This window comes from Peromyscus leucopus, chromosome 7, assembly GCF_004664715.2.
Source record: "Peromyscus leucopus breed LL Stock chromosome 7, UCI_PerLeu_2.1, whole genome shotgun sequence".
NCBI lineage: Eukaryota > Metazoa > Chordata > Mammalia > Rodentia > Cricetidae > Peromyscus > Peromyscus leucopus.
Genome location: NC_051069.1, coordinates 425004 through 447361, shown reverse-complemented (window position 1 = coordinate 447361; position 22358 = coordinate 425004). Strand labels below are relative to the sequence as shown.

Here is a 22358-nt window from a genome sequence, read left to right as displayed (position 1 = left end):
ACAAACACATTCTTAAAATACGACAGAAACTGTCATAGTCACTTTTATTGCTGTGAAGAGACACCATGACCAAGGCAACTCTTATAAAAGAAAGCATTTAATTGGGGGCTTGCTTACAGTTTCAGAAGTTAGTTCATTATCATTATGGTGGGGAGCATGGTGGCACACAGGCAGATAGATATGGTGCTGGAGAAGGAGCTGAGAGTTCTACATCCTGATATGCAGGCAGCAGGAAGAAAGAAAGTGACTGAGCCTGACATAGGCCTTTGTAACCTCAAATCCCACCCCCAGGGACACACTTCCTTCAACAGGACTACACCTCCTAATCCTTCTAATCCTTTCAAACAGTTCCTACTCCCTAGTGATTAAGCATTCAAATCCATGAGCTTATGTTTCCCAGTGGGTCACTAGAGGTAACAATAGAACCCTTCCCCTTCCCACCCCTTGATTCCTGGACCTATGAATCCTGGCTATGAGAGAAATTATATCATGTATTGGACACTGATTCAAAGCCTTCTGGATAGCCTCACCCCAGCCCTCCAGGCTACTGCCACCCAATTAGCACTGTAACTGTTGTCAAAAGGCCAGTCCATTGTTCTGTGAGGTCCACTGTTTCAGGATGGTGGGGAACATGGTAAGACCAATGGAGTGTCTTAGCCAAATTAATATATAACATTAACCATTACAATTAGCTATGTGTTCATCCAGATAATTTTTTTCTCATTCCAGTTTGTCTCTAAGCAAAGAAAATGTTGTGTTCAGACAAGTTCTTTATTTCGCATCTTGGAATTATTTTATATAGAAGAAAAATTGATGTATGTTTACTACTATGTATTTGGAAAAACATAAATAAATAAATAAATAAATAAATAAATAAATAAATAAATAAAAACAGAAATATCCCTGGCCCCACCATTTTCAGTTACCCTTTTCAATTAATGTTCATCTATGTTGTAGCATGTATCAGTGTATTAGGACAGGCGTATAGGGTCTAGAATATTGGCTCAAACCAGTTGCCCAGGCATGCACATAACATACTTCCTTATGAGCCAACCTGGAGTCTGCCTGAGGGCCTAGCAACAGGTGCCTTCAGAGTTCTTGATTGTGCCCAGTCAATGAGGGACAACCATGCAATGTCATCAGACTGGGACACAGCCTGGATGCTGGGAGGAAGGTATATAAGGCCTTCCCCATTATTGAATAAATGAGTCTGCTGTTTGCCTTCAGCTGACTCCTAGTGTCTGTGTCATCGACACCATGCTTTCTCACCCCCTCCCCCAAGGGAGCTATTAGGATCCAGCAACATCTGGTGCCTGGATGTGGGACTTCTGTTATTTTCTCTTTCTTGGTGCAGATTCTGATCTTCTCCCTCCCTTCGCTCACAGTGTTTGACGGCACCCCCAAGACAGTGTGTTTCGGTGAGAAGGCCCCCACAGTGTTGTTTCTTTTGGTCCCTCTGGCAGGTAAGCATTGGGACCCCCACTTCTTTCCTTCTTTTGTGTTGTCTGTCATGTTTGTCTGCCTGTCCTGTTAGGAAGGCATATTTTTTCTGTTTTGGTTTGCCCAGCACCTCCACATAAGGGTTGACCTCCAAAGAGGCAGAACCAAGGCTCAGCTCCCAAACGCCAACCTTCGGCCAGAGATACCATGTGGGCATACAGGCGTGGCCTAAAAAGCCACAGAAGTCCCCCACTAAGCACATCTCCCACTAAGCACAAGACATAGGGGTCCGATACAAACTTCAACCCCTGTTGGCTGTCATCTCTCTGACTGTTGTTTGCTTGCTGTTTCCCTCTAAAAGATGTGTAATCTTTTCATCACCCCCACCATTTCCATGTCAGATATCTCTACAGTATCCGATGAGGAGGAGACAGACAGTTTGGGCCCTGCGAAATCTGTCAAGGAGAAGGCAGCTGTCAATAAGTCATGTGCTGCCCCGCCCCTCTGCTCCATCACCATGGGTGGCTATGCCTCTGCTGCAGTATTCTTGGGGCAATCTATCCCGGTACCTGCCTGCCTCCAGAGGTGGCTACTCTCCCACGGCGCCAGGCATCTTATAATCCTCACAGCCTGTGCCACGTTCAGTCCATAGACCAATAGAAGCCTTTGCAGTCAATATGGGCCCAAATGCTGATGCCCAGCCCTGGATTCCCACCCCCATAGCTGAACCCTCCCTCATCCGGAAGGCAGCCAATGAGTCAGGCCCAGATTCCCCCTACTTTCAGCAGGTTCTTGCTCAATGGTCCATGCAGTTACAAACTTATTTCGATTGGTACCACATTCTTAAAGCTGTGTTGGAGCCTGCAGTCTTTCTCAGTTGGAGATCAGCCTATGATGATCAGGCAGAATCCCAGGCCGGGATGGACAACTTACTTAACATCCTGGTAACCCATGATATGCTCACAGGGTGTGGGGAATATGTCCATCCTGTGCACCAGACACAGACTGGCTTGAATGCCTATTTTGAACAGGTCTTGGACCTGGCCCTCAAGGCCCTCAGAGCCTGTACTCGCTGGGACCCCTCAGCTTACTTTCACAATCTCATCCAACAGCCAGGGGGGTTCTTCATTGACTTCCTGGCCTGTCAATGAGGCAGGCGAGTGCAGAGTAGATGCGGGCCCCACTAGAGATATGTTGATTAAACAGCTGACCTGGGAGGGGCTCAACACCCAAACCCATAATGCAGTCGCAGCCATGCGAAATGAGGACATACACAAATGGGTTCAGGCGACCAGAGATCTTGACCCCAGCACCGCTCCTATTGCTGCTCTTACTGCCTCCCTGGATGCTCTCCTCCCTGGCAGGCAGCTTGCTGATGACACCCCCAATGGTCCCCAGGTAGACAGAACTTGCTGGGGATGTGGCAAACCAGGCCATTTGTGGTGTGACTGCCCCCAGGCAAAACCAAGGACCGGATGCCCCAGATGCAATAAAGGATTTCATTGGGCAAGGATTGCAGGTCACAGTTTGCCAGAACACCAGCCCCTTTAAACTCCAGGAGGGAGTGCTCCTCAGCCCCACCCATAAGAGGAGGCTCTGGTAATCCAAAAATCTATTGGACAATGCCCATTTTTCCTCACTTCCCAATGCTGACCATCTATCTTGATGGACAAGCTGTCAAAGGCTTGGTTGACACAGGTGCAGACACCATCATTTTAGCTGAGACTGAGGCACTTCACTTCCCTCACTGGAAGTTTAAACCTGCTTCCCCCATCAGTGGTGTGGGAGGCCAACAAGATTCTTAGATGACCACCCGTCCGGTCCATTGGAAGGACCTTGATGGCAATCGGGGAGCCCTTCACCCTATCATTTCCACTGTACCTAGGAACCTGTGGGGCAGAGATATTTAGGAGGATATGGGTGTTGTCCTAACTACAGATGACAAGGCCTTTTTTGATGACATTGAGGTCCATGAAAAGATGGGTCTTGCAGTCTGCGACCCTGCATGAGATCCACACCTCCAATTCTAAGGGCCACTGTCCCCATAAGATCCACCACAATCTAGCCCCCTAACCCTATTCTATTGATGTGGCTCTTGGATCAAGAAGTATGGGTGGAACAGTGACCTATATTGAACCCAAGATGTCAATCCCAAAGGAATTAGTTGCAGAACAGCTAAAGATGGGGCACACAGAACCGTCCACACATAAACACAATGCCCCTATATTTATTATCCCCAAGAATTTGGAATGCTACTGCCTCCTGCAGGATCTTTGTGTAGTTAATGGTCTAATGGAAAAAATGGGGTCTACACAGCCAGGCCTCCTCCATTATAGCACTATTCCTCCATCTTATTTTATATTAGTTTTAGATATTAAAGATTGCTTTTTTCAAATTCCTCTGGCCTCATAGGATCAAGATCATTTTGCCTTTAGTGTGTGGGAACCTAATATGCATAAACCAGCTAAGAGATATCAATGAACTGTTTTTCACTCAAGGAATGAAGAATAACCCTACTATTTGCCAGTTATGTTTCTCAAGCTTTGGTCAATGTCCCCAGGGATGTTCTTTTGATCCATTATATGGATGATCTCCTCCTGAAACACCCAGATGCAGCCTATCTGCAAAAGACTGCCAAGAGAATATTAGAAGATCTTGCATCATTACATCTGATGGTGGCTCCAGAGAGGGTCCAAGTGGTACCCCCTTTTGCCTTTTTAGGATTTCCCATTGCTAAGCAGGTTTGCCCCCTTTCTCTTAAATTGGAAATGAAGGAATTGTACCTACTATCAGAACTACAAAAATTGTGTGGCACAGTTAATTGGCTTAAACCTTTCTTACTCATCCCTGACCAAGAGATGAGACACCTCTTTTCACTGTTGGAGGGTCTCACCTGTCCTTCCACTAAGGTTAGACTTATCTGAGAAGCTAAAGATTTCCTACCAAAGGTTTTGGCCATTGTAGCCACCTCCAGCCTTAACACCATGATCCCCAAAGACCCTTATTGGCAATGATCCTCTGGACACCCAGGGGATTCCTGGGAGTGTTATGGCAATCTGGGCCCCTTCTACGGATACATCAAGCACATTCTGACCTGCACAAGGTCACCTCTAAGTTTGACCAATCCTTCCAACTTGGCCTTAAGGCACGGATGCTGGCACAGAGAACATATGGATGAGAGCCAGATAAGCTTGTCTTCTCCTTTTCTTTAAAGAATACCCAGTCCCTCTGGGCAGATTTTATCTCATTCCAGGAAATGGTTGCAGGATTCACAGGAACTATTGGCAATCATTTGCCAAAAACCAAGGTCTTAGCAGAACTCCCCACACTTCCAATATAGACACAGTCCCAGGCAGTCCCCTCCTTCACTCCCATCCCTCACACCACCCTGGCCTTTTCAGATTCCAATAAAAACAGACATGGAATTCTTATCCAGTGTCCTGGCTGTTATTCCTAACCCTGGTTTTGTTCATTTGGGTGAGCTATTGGCCCTCCTCAAGGTTCTAGTGGAGTGCCAGACCAAGTCCATTAATATTTTTTTTCTGAGCCAGTACACTGTACAGGCAGTTCATGTGCTGGCCTTTTCTTGAGTCAAAGACTCACTGACCCCCATCGCCAGCACCATGGTGTTCATACAAGATGTCCTAAACCAGAGGACTGAGCATTGGTACCTGTCACATATTAGATCTCACTCCCAATTATCCGGAATATTAGCTCGAGGAAATGAGGTCACAGACACCATCATATTAGCAGCCAATATGGATCTCCTAGAGCAAACCAGGGCTCTTCACCAGCAATTCCATCAATCTCCACAGAATTTACACAGACTTCTTGCAGAATTACCAGTTTCCGGGCTGGAGAGATGGCTCAGAGGTTAAGAGCACTGACTGCTCCTCCAGAGGTCCTGAGTTCAATTCCCAACAACCACATGGTGGCTCACAACCATCTGTAACGAGATCGGTGCCCTCTTCTGGCCTGCAGACAGACATGCTGTATACATAATAAATAAATAAATCTTAAAAAAAAAAAAAAAAAAAGAATTACCAGTTTCCCAATGCAACCATTTGTCCAGGCATGTGCCACTTGCGCTCCTCTGCCCCCTTAGGATCTCTTCAACATGCAGGGGTTAATCCCCCAGGCTTGTTGCCTAACATCATCTGGCAGATGGATGTCACACAGCATGCCCCCTTTGGCAATCTTAAATATGTTCATGTGATAATAGATACCTGTTCCTCCTTTGTTTATGCCCTCACCCTTTCTGGGGAGAAGCTGCCAATGCTATAAAGGCCCTTAAGTCAGCCATGGTAGTTATGGGGGTACCTTGATCACTTAAGACTGACAATGGCCCTGCTTATGCCTCTCAACAATTCAATGACTTTCTTGGGTCCTGGAAGATTTCCCATACCACTGTCATCCCCTACAATTCATAGGGACAAGCCATTGTGGAGAGGACCAACAGAGTTCTTAAGGAGCTCTTAACAAGGACTATCTTGCCAGAGAATAGGAGACATCCTCATTTGGCCTTAACAGGGGTCCTTTTCCATATGAACTTTCTCAGTTTTGATTACAAGGGGCTCAGCCTGGCTATAAGCACTGGGCATTTCTGCCAAAGAACACACCCCTGCCCCCGATGAGATGCAGAGATCCTATTTCCCTCCAGTGGCAGCCACCAGCCCTCCTGCTAATCAGTGGAAAAGAGTATGCTTATGTTTTTCCTCAGAGTGCCACTAAACCAATATGGGTCCCAACAAGAGATGTATGCCTGGCCACAGATCAGCCTGCTTCTACCAAAGAGGAAATAACCCAGGATGGGTAATGTATATACTCCCCTTTCTTGTTCTCATTGCCCCTCTAAAGGCTGAAGACATGTGGACCCTCACTTTTCCTCATTTTGTATGATGCCTTTTGAGATGAGGAACATTAGTTTAGGAGGCTGGGAGCTACCTAAGTATATTAAGGTCCCACAGTCAGCTAAGTTTCTATATTATTCATTATGGCTAACACACAAAATTTTCCAATTAAATAAGAAAAGGGCAGAGGTTATGACCTTTGACTTTACTTTTTGAAAAGGTTTGGCATGATATAAAGAGGCTGTTTGATCCCTCCTAGATTTTCACTTATGTTTGATTGGCAGGGTGGTGCTTTTAATCTTTCTCCTTTTTAAGTGTCTCCTATAACACATCCAGCAACAACACATGGCCACTAAGGTGACTCTACAGGTGTTAATGGCTCTTAGCATCCAATTTATAGCCCTTCACAGGAGGTTGTGTATGTATGGCTTTCTGAAATTCAAAAGGCTACTGCCTGATCCTCCCCACCAGGGGTGACTCCCCAGGGATGAACACTCTTCAAGGGCTGATGGTCAATGACGGGCAAGACCTTGTTTGGCAAATCAACCTGAGACAGGCTACAATCCAGTTGCTGAGACTCCCTGAGGCTGGATCAACAAGGCCAGAGCAAAGAACTCTGACTCCCATGCTGAGAGCCCATGTAATAAAATAAAAGGGTGGATATATAGTAGGACAGGTGTATAGGGTCAAGGAAATTGGCTCAAACCAGTTGCCCAGGCATGCACATAATGTATTTCCTTATGAGCTGACCTAGAGTCTGCCTGAGGGCCTAGCAACAGGCACTGTCAGAGTTCCTGATCATGCCCATCCAATGAGGGATGACCATGTTGTGCCACCAGACTGGGACACATCCTGGGTGCTGGGAGAAGGGTATAAAAGACCTTCCCCATTATTGAATAAATGAGTCTGATGTTTGCCTTCAACTGACTCCTGGTGTCTGTGTCATTGACACCATGCCTTCTCACCCCCTTCTCAGAGGGAGCAGTTAGGATCTAGCAACATATCAGTACTTTGTTTCTTTTTGTTGCCAAGTATTATTCCATTGTATGACTATATCTCAGTTTATATCTGTCACCAGGTGATGGCCATCACATCTTTCTGATTTGGTCACAGTTAATACTGCTGCTGGAAACATTCTCATACAAATGTTGGTATAGACACCATCATTTCATTTTTCTTGAGTATGTAGCCAATTTCAGGGGTCCTTGTAATCTCTTCTGATGTCAGGGAAATGATCTACATAAAGTAAGAAAGAAAATTCGGTTCAGCCTGACTTAGCTCTTTCTGAGTCAGAAACTTCTGGAATCTGACACTAGACAGTTTACTATAAGCATATTTAAACACAGTACAATTTTGGAAAAAAGCTTCCTGGTGTAATAGAGTCCCTGGTGCACAAGGAGGTATAATTAATTACATTGAAACTAAACTCAAAAGTACATGTGACCATGAAAATGGGTTCAATAGCTTAAGGACCTAGGATCTGTTATGGTCTCTGACTGCGATAGTGTAAAGGTCAACAGGCTATAAAGTACATGTGATTTTTCCCCTGAGGATGGGTTATTTTGACTAAGAAACAAAGCTAAAAGCTGAGCAGTGGATTTCTGGGAGTTTGAGACCAGCCTGGTCTACAGAGTGAGTTCCAGGACAGCCAGGGCTATTCAGAGAAACCCTGTCTTGAAAAACAAAACAAAACAAAAAGAAACAAAGCTAAACATAAAGGTCTAATGGAGGAGAGCCTGGGATGAACATTACAGCAGATTTGAATGCAGTCTGGCTGGACAGATAGCCAAGGTCACCAGGTCATTAATAACATCCACTCCCAGCTTTCTGGGTGGAAAACAGGTATTTATATCCTATCCTAATGATTAATATTCCTACTTTCTCCAATGTGTATCTGTGAGCACTTGTGCCGCTTACAGACAGTAGAGGAATTGATGAATTTTGTGGCAATTATATGTTAAACTTTGAACAACGGCCAGATCACTTTCTTTTTTCTGCCTTTGGAAAAATTATTTAGTGTGTGTGCACACCACAGTGGATGTATGGAGCTCAGAGGATAACCTAAAGAAATTAGTCCTTTCTTTCCATCATGTGGGTTCCAAAATTCACACTCAGGCCTTGGAGGACAGTACCTTTACCTGCTGGGCCACCTCCCTTGCCCTTGTTTTACTTTTTTTGAGTCAAGATCCCTTACAGCCTAGGCTAGCCTTAAACTCATTATGTAGTAGGGGCTTGCTTTGAACTCCTCCATTCCTGAGTACTGGAATTTTAGGCCTGTGCCATCCCACCCAGCCTGGAAGTTATATGTGGACTCTTAATTCTGATTCACTGGTCTACACATCTATTTCCCACCAGTCCTCAGCTCCTTTCAGTGGATGTCTATTTACTCATATCTTAGTGCTCATTTCACTGCATGAACTCATGTTTTACCCAAAGCCATTTTATTTGCATGTGTTTATTCTAAAACTAACAAAATATAGTCATTTTCTCCATTTTGAATGAGGGAAGAAAATGTCTACAACTTCAAGTGAATGGAAACTCTTCTGAATACCAAAAGAAGAAACTGGATGGTTTCAACCAGAGGAACAGTAATACTGTAAGTATGACTGCTTCATGTGGATCCGAGATCTCCTGCGAGGGCGAGAATAGGGGAAAGTGAGACAAAGGGGGTAAGAGTACTGGCCTTTCTTCCAGAGGACTTGAGTTCAATTCCCAGCATCCACACAGAGACTCACAACCCTCTGTGACTCCAGATCCAGGGGGTCTGATGCTCCTTTCTGACATCCATGGGCACTAGGCATACAAGTAGGTGTATAGACATCATGCAAGCAAAACACCCACCTACATAAAATGAAGTGAAATTAAATTTAAAAAATCCTGACCTGAGTTAGGGCAGAAGGAGGAGGTTACAGGTACAATATAACTAAAGTATTTAGAGACACATTGCTTGGCAATATTAGTGAAAGGCTTGAATGCTTTGGTGAGAATCCAGCTCACTCACCTTCCTGCCTTTCCTACAGAATGCTTCCTCCTGGGGATTGTCGTCCCCATTTCGCCAACACTCCTCCCACCCCCCCACCCCGACAATTCTCATATCTAAGGTCCCATAGTAACAATTTACAATGATGAAAACAATTGCTTTCTCTTTTATCCAAAGAACATGATTAATCCTACACTTTTTGAAACAGGAACGCCAAAAGTCAAATTAGATGCAGCCTTGGATATCATCCTAAATGTATCAATCAATCAATCAACAAATAAATAAAAGTCGATCTCACAAGAAATGCTGTGATCATCCAGGGAGAACTCAACAGGTAGCCATCTGCCTTCTAAACAGGACCTGCCTCATTTTAGGAAGTGCCACTTCTGTGTTCTGATTCAATAGTACACAAGAGATAATTTTTTCCAACTATATTTTTCAGTTTTCAAAACCATGTGTTATTTACAGAAAATAGAATTCATGTGTTTTTGATTCATTTACACTTAACTCATTAAAAAATTCCTGCTAAACCACTTGGTATTCAAGGACTTTTCAGTTTTCTAAATAAGTTTCCAAAAGGATTCTTAAAGATATGAAATGGTGTTAAATAAATATGTACATGAGTTTCCAAATCATGTTCATAATTTTTCTTTAGAAGTCTGTGCCTTTAATTAGTAAGATGTGTATTTCTCTTAGCCAGAAAAAGATTAACGTGTGAAAATTAGCATTTGTCAATGCAAGAAAAACCTAAATTTATATCTAGGAAATAAAAAAATATCATCAATAATTTTATTTACGTATGTGCTACAAAATAAATGCCAGACAAACATCACAATTTTAAAAATGATATTATTTTATTTTTATTAATGTGTATGTGCAACTGATAGGCTGTGTGTATGTTCATGAGAGTGCTGGTGCCTGGGTGGCCAGAAGAGGGCATCAGATGCCCTGGAGCTGAGGTTATAACTACTTGACAACCACTGGACATGGATCTGGAACTGAATCCATGTCTTCTAGAAGAGCAGAAAATACTCTAACTGCTGAGCTGTTCCACCAGCCCTAACAACGTAACTTCTTTTAGGAAGAAAGAAATGCATTTACTGAGCACATCTTGGGGATCATGTGCCAAGCTTTGCTCTACATATATGTAGGATTCACTATTAGGGGATAGGTTTTTTTTTTAACCATGTTTTTATAGAAGAGAAATTGAGGTTCAAACAAGCTCAATGAATTTCTTAAAGTCACACAGCTTTCTTACAAAGTCAGAATTAAAGATCATTATGATTCTTAAGTCCAAGTTATTTCTGCCTCCTCATAAATCCCACTGGATTTGAACTAAAGAGACCTAGTTCAAAACTGTTTGTTATATAATACTAGTTGTACAGAAGTGAGTGAGCCTTCACTTCCTTAAGTATATAACAGAGACAGCAGTGCCACTGTATAACGCTTCTGCTGGAAGGAATGAGAAGATGTGGACTCAACTGAGTTATTTCCAGCTTCTAGGCTGCTCCCACTTCAACATATTTGATATAGTACAGTTCAGTTCTTTGAAATTACATGTTTCACTTGTATTTCACCTTGCAAATTTTCAATGATTCTCCAAGACCTTAGAACATTAAAGTTTTGCTGGTCGGTGGTGGCGCACACCTTTAATTCCAGCACGTGGGAGGCAGAGCCAGGTGGATCTCTGTGAATTCGAGGCCAGCCTGGTCTATAGTGCGAGATCCAGGACAGGCACCAAAACTATACAGAGAAACCCTGCCTTGAAAAACCAAAAAAAAAAAAAGAATATAAAATTTTATATCAGTTTTGTTTTAAATTTACATATTCAGCTCCTTCTCATAATAAAGCTTTAGCTTTAGTCAAATTAATTTACTTCCCTACCCACAAATCAACATGTACAATGTCTTGCTTTTAAATAAAGTAAAATATGTATGTTACCATTTTAACTATTTTTACTTTACAATTCAGTGACATTAGCTAATAATAGACTTACATTGCTGTATGACCATCATCCCACTTTTTCAAGCAGCATTTCACAACATATGTGATCTCATTACAGATGGTTGTGAGCCACCATGTGGTTGCTGGGAATTGAACTCAGGACCTTTGGAAGAGCAAGCAGTGCTCTTAACCTCTGAGCCATCTCTCCAGCCCGAAATCTTCCCATTTTTGTATCACAAGTAGAGAGGCAGTTTCATAAGGGTATGAGTATAGACTCTGGGTCAGGTTGTTGGAGTTCAGGTTCTATATAAGTTACTTCCTGGTTATATCACCTTGGTCAAGTGAATCAAACTTGTAGAGACCTAGGTATTTCTACTAGGGATTTTAAAGTGTGTGTCCCCCCCACACTTGCACATGAATGCTTACAGCAGTTTTCTTCATAACCATCCCAGACTATAAGCAAACAAGATGTCTTCAATTGGCAACTAAACAAACTGTGGCACAATCATATAATAAAATGCTACTCAGTGATGACAATAAATGATCTTTCAAGCTATGAAAAAACACTTAGAGGAAACTCAAATGCATATTGTTGAGTGTATTAGTTACTTTTCTGTTGCTGTGATAAAATGCCCTGAGCAAAGCAAATGAAAGTAGAAAGGGTTTATTTTGGCTTACAGTTGCAGAAGGATGGTCCACGACAGCAGCAGGAACAGGGCAATGAATGGCCCATCACATTTCCATTTGTACACAGGAACAGGAAATTCAATGACGCTATAGGCCCTCAAAGCCTGCTCTGCAGTGAAGCAGTCTTTAGTAAGGCTAGTCTACCTCCTAAAGTAGTGGTCCTCAACCTTCCTAATGCTGCGACCCTTCAATACAGTTCCTCGTGTTGTGGTGACCCCCCAACCATAAGATTATTTTTGTTGCTACTTCATAATTGTAATTTTGCTACGGTTATGAATCATGATGTAATATCTGTGTTTTCCAATGGTCTTACATGACCCCTGTGAAAAGGTCATTTGATTCCCAAAGAGGTCATGACCCACGGGTTGAGAATCACTGTCCTAAAGCTTCCATAACCTCCTCAAACAGTGCCATTAACTGGGGACTCAGTGTTCAAATACTCTATAGGGACATTTCTTATCTATACAACCACACTAAAGTACACTGGCCTAAAAAGGCTGTAGTACACATGACTCTAAGTATATCACTTATATACTTAGGCAAGACTGTGTAGACAATGAGATCAGTGGGTCCCAGAAGTTTAACTGGTAGGAGAGAGGAATGGGTAAATAGAGGAGAGGGAGGTTTTAGTATAAACCAGTCTTACTGACACTATAATGTTACATATAGGACCTTGTCCTGTGCTATTATTATTAGAAATGGCTGAGAAGCCATTTCTCAGGTCCAAGCTATTATGTTTTTAAAACACTGTTATCTTCATGTTCTGAAAATAAGATTCATTTATGTGTTGTTATCTGCCATTATAAATATCACTTTTGATGGGGCTGGAGAGATGGCTCAGTGATTAAGAGCACTGGCTGCTCTTCCAGAGGTCCTGAGTTCAATCCTCAGCAACCATGTCGTGGCTCACAACCATCTGTAATGAGATCTGATGCCCTCTTCTGGCTGAAGGCATACATGCAGACAGAGCTCTCATATACATAAAATAATAGCCAGGCAGTGGTGGTGCACACCTTTAATCCCAGCACTTGGGAGGCAGAGGCAGGTGGATCTCTGTGAATTCGAAGCCAACCTGGTCTACAGAGCGAGATATAGGACAGGCACCAAAACTACCCAGAGAAACAAAAACAAAAAGTCACTTTTGTCCGTGTATACAGAGAGTTAAACATGAACTTAACTCTGAGCTCTGGGCTCAACCCTTGGCTCAGAATGTGTGTGTGTGTGTGTGTGTGTGTGTGTGTGTGTGTGTGTGTGTGTAATACTTTCACACTTGATAAACTTTTTTTTTTTTTTTGGTTTTTTTTTTTTTTTTTTTTGCTTTTTCGAGACAGGATTTCTCTGTGTAGCTTTGTGCCTTTCCTGGAACTCACTTTGGAGACCAGGCTGGCCTCGAACTCACAGAGATCCACCTGCCTCTGCCTCCCGAGTGCTGGGATTAAAGGCGTGTGCCACCACCGCCCGGCACCACACTTGATAAATTGTACCCATAGCTGTCATTCATTTCAGGTGGGTCACTCCAAAATAAATCTTGATCATCTTGATGCTCGATGGATACTTCTGGCATACAGATTTTAATGGAAAAGTATTATTTGATAGTTTCTAGGCTAAATAATTGCTGCTATGGTTTATGGTATTGAACTCTAGAACATTGGCAGCCTATTTGTAGTTTACAGTGGAACATAAATTACTCTCTGAAGACAATCTTATCCTTATTCCTAGCATTGATTACTCTGGCATGACTCCAAACACCAGGTGGAGTGATTTTCTATCCAGTTAGCTTTTTGCATGTTTTAATATTCAGTAGAAAACGTCAGTGCTTCTTCTAGTTCTGCTGATTATTAGAATATAAAGCACTATATTCAATTAACAATAATGAATCTTTGTATTCTAGAAATTTTTTTTTTTGGGGGGGGTGAATTTCAAATTCAGAGCTGCTCACTATTTTCCCAACACTCAGTTAAAAGTAACCCTGAGGAGGGCTGCCTGCAGGACTGCAGTCATCCATTTGTCTGGTACACTAAAATCTACCTCTATGCAAAGAAACCACATGGAGACTCTTACCTAGAAAGACCCACATTCAAACAGCTGTGCCCCCAAAAAAATAGACAATAGGCCTGTATCTATGACCCAGTACCTGCACCTGCTTCAGGTGATATCGTACTCAGGAAAGCAAAATGTAGGCATAGCTTTAATTCTGTTTTTGAAAAGATTTGCTTAATTTTTATTTTATGCATTTGAATGTTTTGCCAGCCTGTGCACCAAATGTATGCAGTACCTGTAGAGGCCAGAAGAGGGCGTTGGACCCCCTGGAACTAGTGTTATAGCTTGTTGAGAGATAGCACATGTGGTGTTCTCTGGCCTCCAGACTTGGACATGCACACACACAAATATATACACTTCCCCCAACCCTGCCATATACAAATAAATACATTTTTAAAAAATATGGAATGCTTTGTGCAAATTTGGCTTTCAGCCTTATACAAGGGCTAGGTTAGTCTTCTCTGTTTCATTTCAATTTTAGTATATGTGCTGTTGTACAGAACACCAACATCTGCTATTCTGAGCTTTACCTTTGGAGTTATACTTTACCAAGAGGGATATCTGCCCTCTGAGGTAATGGCAGTAACAGGTCAGCCACTGCTTAATATCAGTCTTCAGTTGCCCAGTCTGCCACACCTGCTCTGTAGTCACTGGGCTGCTATGTTGTGTTTATGTTGTGTGTGCACCATTTTTATTATTAATTGTAGCTATCATAACCAACAACTCCTAAATCTCAGTCTTATAAGCCAATAAGGATTATTTTTTGCTCTAGTAAGTCCAATGAGGGTAAGTGATATGTTCAGGGTAATCATTCAGAGACCTAATGTCCTTCCGTCTAGTGTTGCTAATGAGAAGGCCAGGCAGATACCATGACAGGCTCCTAATAACTCAGTTAAAAAGTAGGCCTCAGCTCCTGCCTCTTGAAATAAGGGGAACTGATTTACTAGGCTTGGGCCACCCTTCACCTCCCACTCTCCCCCATACACAGGTAATAACTAAATAAAGACTTAGCCTGAGACTTATTCAGACTTGCCCAAGAATGGAAAAGCTACCCCTCCTAGTCCTAACCAATTAGAAATGTACTAATATGATTGCCACGTGCATAAGCCAATCCTAGATAGAAAGATCTCACTGCCTTAGAAATTCCTTCAGCTGTATGTAAAAGGAGCCTGGGAGCTTCTCTCAGGGTTGCCATTTGCCAGTTTGTCAGATGGTTAGACTCCCAACAAGTTGGTAATTTTTAATAAACGCTCTTGCTGATTGCATTGTGACAAGTGGTCTTTTATGGAACTTCTCATGGATACTAACACTGCTATCCCCCTAGCTTTCCAGGCTTTTTATCCTGGCTACATTAAAAAACAAACAGCAACTCTAGATAGGTTTACATTGGGTGAACCCTATATTTGCTTGTTTGTTTTGAGACAGGGTTTCTCTGTGTAGCTTTGGAGCCTTGGAACTCACTCTGTAGCCCAGGCTGGCCTTGAGCTCACAGAGATCTGCCTGCTTCTGCCTCCTGAGTTCTGGGATGAAAGGCGTGCACCACAACCCCTGCCCAGAACCCTACATTTTTACTAGCTACATAGAGTCATAAGGCCTGAGATGGATCCAAGAGTAGTAGGGAATGAGTTTCATGGATGGAAGAAGGAAATAAGATAGCCAATATACATCATTGTCTTTGCTTTTCAGTTGCTGATGAGAACTCAAAGTGGTTTTGTTGAAAGGAAAACCTTATTTTTTACCCTCTTAGGTTCAGTTATTGAGGGCATGAGCATTAGCCTGAAGGTTAGCAGGAGAAGATGCATATTTAAATTACTGTCTGTAAAGGAGTCAGAAAGAACTTGGGTCTTAGTTTCCTAAGGAGAGGGAGAGAACAAATTGGAAAACAAAGGACTTCTTATATTTGGGGCACTGAAAGGGCACTTATAGGAGATAAACAATGTGATGTGCAGGAAGGCTATGCTGGCTCTTTGGGAACAGAGACAGTATGAAGGTTTTGTCATGATGTCTGTTTTTGGTGTGGTGCCAATTGTCATGGTCTCTGATAACAGCAGCCAACCTTTTCCATTGCTTTCTGGGAGGGACTCATAATGTGGGGGCCCCAAAATAGCTTGACCACATGCTTAGGGGCCCAGACACAGCTGCCATGACAGGCTTACTGGCAGGTACCACCTGGTCCCCAGAAAAAGCCATACGCTAACCTCACCTAGGGAGGGCCAGCATCTAAGGGGAAACACCTGACATTCTAAACATTCCCAGCACACACCCCTAGACAAATGTCAACCAATCAGGGTCCTGAGCCCTGGAAATCCCCTCATTCCAACCTCTGCTATGATAAAAACCCTACCCCACCCCTGTTCAGGGCTCTCTGCTCTCTGATCATGCAGAGTCCAAGCTCAAGCTTGAATAAAGGCTTTTTACTTTTGCATGTGGTTGGTTTCTGTGGTGGTCTTTTGAGGGGTCCCTGAGATCTAGGCATAACAATAACAATTGGATTATTTGGGATTATTTTGAAAAGTTCCATTTTGGGATAGATACAATGTGATACCTCAGTAAACCCACACACACACACTCTATCCCCTACAGACAAAGAGGAGCTTTAAACCAGGATTCCTAAGTGTAGATAAGAACTTAGACCCCTTTTCCCCAGGTGGCTGTATCTGCTACAGGGACTTTGGAAAACACAGAGTCAGGATATTCGACCAAAAGACTAAAAAAAGGGAGGCGGGTTAAAATAAATTATATGGTATGTGCCTTTAAGAACTAGCCTCACGGGGCTGGAGAGACGACTGCTCTTCCAGAGGTCCTGAGTTCAATTCCCAGCAACCACATGGTGGCTCACAACCATCTGTAATGAGATCTGGCGCCCTCTTCTGTATACATAATAAATAAATAAATCTTAAAAAAAAAAAAAAAAAGAACTAGACTTACAAAGAAAGGGGAGTGCTCCTTCCAACCTCCCTGCTGTGAATGAGAGATTTGGAAGAGCCTTCCTGGAGGCTTGTAAACTTAGAATACACTTTGCTTTTGCTTTCTGTACCTAAAGTCTCCAGTGGCGGCTTTGGGGACACAATCTAGGCACAACAAGACCCTCACTCTATTTTCTCAAAAAGGGGGCCTTAGACAAAGATATCTATCTCAATATAGATAGACCCAGGCCAGTTTCAAGTCCCCAGAAATGATGGTGCCAGCCCCAGGAACTCAAAAGAACAGAGTCAGGATGTCTGATGGTAACCAATTAACCACGAGACGCCCCTCTCTGGAGATAACATGACCAGACCCCGGAGAGGAGTTGTAAAACTCCTGACAGGGCAAACAGATAAGCTAGAATAAGATAAAGTCCAGGCCCGGGAAAAACTGGACCAATCAAGGATGGACCCGTACTAACCCCCTCCCCTCTAAGAAATTTTATGGGTTTTGCCTATAAAAACTAACTTCCCCAAGAAAGAGTAACTCTTCCCTGCCTCACTTGAGATGGCTTGAGATGAGTTCCCTGTCATGACTTGCAGCAGAAGTAAACCTTGCTTTTGCATTCTGGTATGCTCGTCCTTTGGTGGTCTCTCTGGGGGTTACGATCTGGGCACAACATACAAGATTCTGGGAGCTCAAATACATTCAATTAAATACACGACAGCAACTTCTCTTGGAATTCTTCAGTCTGAATAACAGGGAGAATTTAACCCATATAACAAAGAACTCTAGAGATATCACAGGATTCGCCTAACCAAGCAGGGTATCGATTAAGTCATTTAAGTATAGCGAGAGCAAGGGGTTCAGGCTGTGTTTGATCTTGAGGTTTATGAGGCTCTCTGGAATTGACTCCCTTTCCTTGATCTTTCTGGCCCTTCCTACTCCCTGTGCTAGCTTTATTATCAGCTGGCTTTCTTCAGTGGCAGAAGAATAAACAAAGATTACAATGCTTCCTGTATTCATCCTCTAATACTACACTATCCAGAGGAAGGAAAAAAAAAAAAATCTTGTTTCCCTGCATTCGGACAAGAGTCCTGAACTTCATGTTGACAGACTTCCATGTTAGGTCCAAAGGAAACTCTGGTTCCCCAAACTCTAAAAGGCAGTCCAGTAAGCTCAACCTGGGCTATAGGAAGATCTCTGGTGGTTAGATAAAAGCCAGCATTCCTCAGGAACTTGTCTAACCAGTTGGTTCCCATCTATCAAAAAAGAGTCACTTCCCTTACTTACTTCTGGAAGAAGGGACAATGCTACCCAGAGGTGCCTATTAGCATATCAAAGCTCACGCTGGCCTCCTGGATCCTTCAGTATCACAAGTACCTGTGACACACTTCAAAGTCCATACAAGCAGTCTAGACCTTCCCATCTCCTGCCCCACCCTAAACTCCCTCCTGTTCACAGCGTCCCTTCCCCCAGCCACTCACTCTCCATATAACCCTGCTATTCTCGCTCTCTGCTCTGCTTGGCTTCTCTCTCTCTCTCTCTCTCTCTCTCTCTCTCTCTCTCTCTCTCTCTCTCTCTCCTCCCCCTCTCTCCTTTCTCTCTCCCTCCCTCTCTCTCTCTCCCCCACCCTCTCTCTGCTTCTCTGTTTATGTTCTCTCTATTCTCTATCCCCTGCTACTCTCCCCTCTCTCACAGTTAGCCCTGGCCAGGTCCAGTCTACTGGCCGTGTTCATTCTACTTCTTCCTCTCTCTGCTCTGGACTCTTCTAGATGCCTCTGGCTGTTCTCTCTCTCGTGTCTACAGTGAAACCTTCCCCTTCACCATATCACGGAGTGGTCATGTTTAAACATCCTGAAACAAGAACCGTCATTGGAAGAGTGTCAGGTCAGTCTGACTCAAACAGGCACCCAGAAACTGCTAAAAAGCATGGATTTCTCACTTCTGTGCATAAGGAAACTAAATTTAGGGAAAAGCCTAGCACCTTTGCCTTAATTTTGTGTGCTTTATTTATTTGGGGTCAACTGTTTACCTATCTGCAGGTCAGCTTGTTAACCACTTAAGGAATATCTGTGTAACCTGGCTCATCCTTCTGTTAGAAATAATTCCAGAGTCACAAAGAAGGAGACTACTGTAATAGGCTTCAAGACCTAACATGGCTCAACTGACGCCATGTGAGAGGTACCATTATGGCCCTAGAACCCAGCACATAGGCCCCAACACCTAAAGACCTATTCCATAGTTCCAGAAGCCTCTAAATGCACTCATCTCACTTCTCCATAACTGTTCTTGTTGACCTAAGTATGTCGACAAGATGTGGATTTTGTGCATAAAGGACACAGAATTGTGAGGTTCCAGACTGTGTGATTTGGGCAAGTTCTCCATGCAGCTGTAAGCCGGCAATCCAGATGTTCTGTTCGGCTTTAAGAGTGTCTGTGTGTTTTCTGCCGCTCCCATCCTCCCACCCCACCCCACTTTCCCCTGATTTATGTGTTTAAACAGGCAAAGCTTTACTTCTCATCAGAAGGGTACTCTGCTCTGCTCACAGAAAACAAACAAACAAACTGTTAGACCCCAAAGTTTAGGGTCTCAAGTGGGCGCCCCAAGAACCCAGACTCCAGTCCAGTTGATGCAACAGCACGAGGTTTTTATTGAAGCGACTGTACAGACGGGCTACTCTTGTCCTGAGAGCAAGAGTCGCATCTTATTGCAGCCATATGGGTGCTTTTAAAGGAAAAACCCACAAAAGCCATAAGATTACAATTCCTATACAATTTCATGGCCTGATCACAAGGTGATCACAGAGTGGGTACGGTCTGCATGCACATTCTTCCTGAAACCTCAAGGGGGGTATCAGGGCGGGAGTGGAGTTTACACAAAGGTCATAGTGGTCCTTCCTGGAACACTTTCAACTATCCCAGTCACAGCTGAGCACATCTCTTAACAGAAATCTTTTTACATTTTTACATTGTGGCAGGGGTGGTTGAATAATGGCTGAGTCAGGTTGCCCTTGGAACTAGATTTTTAGTTTCTCATTTCCTGGGGCTTGGGGGGTGTAAGCCTGAAGGGTTAGGGTCTTTCGAAACAAACAAAACAGGGAGCACTCTGGGACTGGAAGTTTACATGGTTTTTATTCTAACCCAAGTGGTAACTGTCTTTTTCCCACTGGCTGGAGTACAACTTCACAGTCTTTCATGATTGGTTAGTTTAAAAGAATCAGGGAAAAGAAAAAGAAGGAGAGTAGAAAGCAGTCTGTTACAAAAGTCACTTCAGTTAGGTGAACTCAGTAGGATCTTAGCGTAATCAGAAGTTTTAGCAGGTGGGGCAGAACTCAAACATTTGCATAAAGGTTTTACTAGGTAGGGGAGATGAAAAGATTTGAATTTGAAAAGTTTCATAGTGTTTCACAGAGACAGAAAAAAAAAAAAACCCTAATGTTTACTGTTTCTTACTCTCCTTAAGGCTGAAGTCAGAGAGGTAAATTTAAATTTCAGGGAGAACAAAGCCTCCTTTGATGGACCCTCTGTAGATGAGGATCATCTCCTGGAAAGTCAGCTTTCCCCTGCAAGCACTAAGAACTTCCTCAGACCAATTTACAGGAACTAGACAATGGTTCTCAACCTGTGTGTCTTGACCTCTTTGGGGTCAATTTTGGATATCTTGCATATCAGATATTTACATTACTATTCATAACAGTAGCAAAATTAAAGCTATGAAGTAGCAACAAAATTTAAAATAAACTTTTTTATATGCATTGGTGTTTTGTCTGCATGTATGTCTGTATGAAAATGTTGGATCCACTGGAACTTGAGTTACAGACAGTTGTGAGGGACCATGTGGGTGCTGGGAATTGAACCTGGCTCCTCTGGAAGAACAGCCAGTGCTCTTAACTGATGAACCATCTCTCCAGCTTACAACAAAATAATTTTATGGTTGGAGGCTGTGATAGCTATTCATCATTGTCAACTGGACTCTATCTGGAATGAACTACAGTACAAAAATAGAGGGCATACTTGCAATCTGGATCTCGAGGCAGGAAGACAACATACCTTTTATTCAGATCTTGATGCTGGAAGGCACACCTTTAATCTGGGCCACACCTTCTGCTGGAAGCCTATATAAGGACAACAGAAGAGGAAGGGATTGTTAGTCCTTCGCCTGCTTGCCTTTTGTCCACACATCCATCCCTTCACTGGCACTGAAGACTATCTCTTTGTGATTCCAGCATATATAGAAGACCAGCTGAGACACCCAGCCTTGTGGGACTAAGAAACTACTAGATTCCTGGACTTTCATTCATAGCTAGCCATTGTTGGACTGCAGCCTGTAAGTCATTATATGTATGTGTTTATAGATATGTATAATATATATTCATTCTATAAGTTCCATGACTCTAGAGAACCTTGACTAATACAGGGGTCATGACAAAGTGAGGAACTGTATTAAAGCATTACGGAAACAGGACCAGTAAGACCATACCTAGGACTGCTTAATTATATATACACTTTGTCCTTGCTACAGTTCTTCCTCTATTTAAGAGTTCAAATTATTTCAGTTCTACAAAGATGGACGTGGGGGGGTTACTGGACCCCTCAATTTGTTCCTCTTCCTAATGTGGCCACACAACAAATCTTTCTCAGTTTTTTGTTTGTTTGTTTTTTTCCATCTCTTTGGTTGGCATACTAGAGTGGGTGGTTCAGCCTACCTTGTTGGGGTTGCTTGATCCCAGCCAGGTTTTTACCCTAATGTTGGTTAAACGGGGTGCTGCTTGTGGCTGGCCACAGCCCGCTGATTGGAAAAATCATAAGCCGTGGTTACCTTTTTAGAGCTTTATTGGGAGGCGGGGGTGGGGGGTGGGGGGGAGAGAGAGAGGGAGAGAGAGGGAGAGAGAGGAAGAGAGAGGAAGAGAGAGGAAGAGAGAGGACAGACGGAAGGAGCAGAAAGGAAAGAGAGGGATGCACAGAGGGCCTACCTGCTTTTTAGGCTGGGCTGCTGTTGCAGGCTGATGATGCAATTAAGAACAGAATCCTTACACCTAAAGACAGCAGGGCCATCTGTGAACCTGTTTTAGGAGGATAGCATTGATTCTGCACCAAAACTACATGGGTGAAGACAGAAGAATTGTGGGATGGAAGCTGGCAAACTGTATCTGTCACAATCAGTTAGGGAACAGTGTCCAGCATGATCTCACGTAAGGAGAATGGGTACTATGATGGTACCCAGAGCTGAATATACAGCATGTAAGAGGTTATAGGAAGCAAAGCACTTAGAAACAAAAGGAAGGTGTGGGAAGTGAGTCAAGAAAGCCGAGAGAGAGGTATTCTAGTGAAGCAAGATATGGGGGTATAAGGGGTGGGGAAGGGCTTCGGAGTCTAAAGTTTCTCACCAACTGAGAATGAAGAATTCCACAAAATCAACAAAAGTTTTCTGTGAAGGCTGTCAACATAAATACAACATTCCTCTTATAGTAAAACATTTTCAGTTAGGATTTTTTTTTTTTCTCGAGACAG

The 22358-nt window shown here is 43.1% G+C and overlaps 1 long non-coding RNA gene and 1 other non-coding gene across 2 annotated transcripts in view; both read right to left on the bottom strand.

The window, feature by feature from the left end:
* LOC119088295 overlaps positions 1–21205 on the bottom strand; it is a 49685-nt gene extending 28480 nt beyond the window's left edge. The window contains exon 1 of the long non-coding RNA XR_005091917.1: positions 20898–21205. This is a non-coding gene — a long non-coding RNA (uncharacterized LOC119088295). The remainder of the gene's footprint in view (positions 1–20897) is intronic.
* LOC114692093 lies at positions 14338–14446 on the bottom strand. Its single transcript, XR_003734340.1, has one exon. It is a non-coding gene; the product is annotated as a U6 spliceosomal RNA (small nuclear RNA).
* Positions 21206–22358: the final 1153 nt, after the last annotated feature.